Here is a 2,080-nt window from a genome sequence, read left to right as displayed (position 1 = left end):
TATAAGTATGTAACTCCTCTATCGATGTATGCAGATGTATTCAAAATCAGTAATCTGTCAAACTAAAATTTGCAGATGTTCATGAAAGGTATGAAGCCTTCGGCATAGCCGAAGACAGCGCTGCTCTTACTTGTTTAATATAATTTTCAAATAAATAATTCCCTTACTTCAAGTTGAGTCAGTTCCATGAGTATGGAAGTGCTTTAGTGTATCCCCATACCAAGCTCCAGTACTCTATCACAAATATTTCCTGATATGTGCAGTATGAAAAATTATGTTTTTATGGGGAGGTGCCACGCCCCCTCGTCTAATCGAGATTAACTCCCTACTATATTTTAAGTTAGGCTAAAGGACACCAGTGTACAAAATTTCATAATGATCGGTTGAGTAGTTAAAGCGTGAAAGCATAACAAACAAACAGAATCACTTTCAGATTTATAATTTTAGTAAATAAGGATATAAATTCAAAGCTGAAAAGCCGTTTTTCTCGAGTTTTTGATTTTTTGGCTTATGAAACTCTTCCAGCAAATGTGCGATATGCTGTAACAAAACAACGGCAAGGGCAACTGAAAAAGATTTTTCAGGGCAACCCACTTAACTGAACCAAAATTTGGAGCCATTTCTGGTTTTTGATTATACATTAGCCTTCAGTGATAAAAATTTTCCGTGCCAAATTGTTGCATCTGTTACAAAAAAACCACAAGTTACTAATGAAGATAACGATGGATAAATAAAAAATAATGAGTGCTCAAATGAAAATGCGCAAGGTTTTTTTGCATGAAATATGAGTAGAAAGGCGTGTTACTCAGGTGTACGTGGCTTTAGCGCAAATGCGAAAATTGGGCACAGTACCTGCTATTTTTTAAAATTTTCTTCTGTTAAATTTAGATTTTTTTAAAAATTTTTTCATAAAAAAAACTGGGATGATTAATTAATTTGCCAGAAATTATCAGTCCTATCGGAAAGTGATGTATGCATAGTGTATGGAGATTTGATTGTTAAATTTGTTCACAAGATATACGTGATTAAGTGGAACCACGTTTTGTTTTAAGCTGAATAACTGTAAATTGCAAATATCATGAAAACGTATCCATAGAAAAAAACTTAACTCGATTTTCGGAATCTCACCGAGCAATTCTACATAGAAATTGGATAGTGGAATCCATAGAACATTTTTGATGTAAACCAGTGCAACAAATGAAAATAACTTCTAGCGTAGTAACATGGGGGGGGGGGGATATGCCCCCCCAACCCCCCAAAAAACACACACATTTCTTTATTGTCTTCTTTATTATGCTGATGCAATTTGGTAATCATACTTCGAACGGTAGTACAAAATTTCGCCTAAAAAAGCCAGCATACCCAACGACATACTTCCGATATACAGCATTTTAATCCAAAAGAAATCATCCACCACCAACGGGCGTCCATAGTTGAACGGTTTGCTCAAATCCAGAAACACTACCCTTTTTAGTTTCGCCAGCACAAAAAAGTTCAAAGACACCCACTCTTTCATAATACCCGAAGAATGCAAACGCAGCACAAAGTCGTCCAACAAATCGCGATAGGGCAGGTCTGTACGAATGGGCATACAGACAAACGTATTTCTGTACAAGCACAAGTCGGAATTGAAGTAGAATATGGGCCGGTTGAAGAAACTCTGTTGGAATTCGAAGATCTCCCAGCGAATATTCGACACAGGATATACATATTTTGTATTCATGCGTGAACGAAGCTTCAGCCACTCTTCGAATTCTGGAATGAATTTCACAAGATGCATGTGTTCCAAAAGACTCTGATTCTGTTTTATGACTGATCTATCGTGTGAAGGAAATACAATTTTCAGACCAGCAGCTTCCAAGTCTTCGTAACTACGATGCATCGGCAGAAGCGGAGGATGGGTGAGAAAGGACTGCAGGTAAGCTTGGTAAGTGGTGTTAGTAATGATGCTCATATAGCACAGCAAAAATACGACGAACTTGGTTTTAACGCTCGGTTTAGCGGCTATCACAAAAGACTGGCTCAGCATGCCGCGAATGCTTTGATCATTTAGAAATAGGTTGATAAAGTTGATTTGCTT

This window comes from Rhagoletis zephyria, unplaced genomic scaffold (assembly GCF_001687245.7).
Source record: "Rhagoletis zephyria isolate East Lansing unplaced genomic scaffold, Rhagoletis_zephyria_1.1 Rzeph_scaffold_00018, whole genome shotgun sequence".
NCBI lineage: Eukaryota > Metazoa > Arthropoda > Insecta > Diptera > Tephritidae > Rhagoletis > Rhagoletis zephyria.
This window is presented reverse-complemented; position numbering follows the sequence as displayed.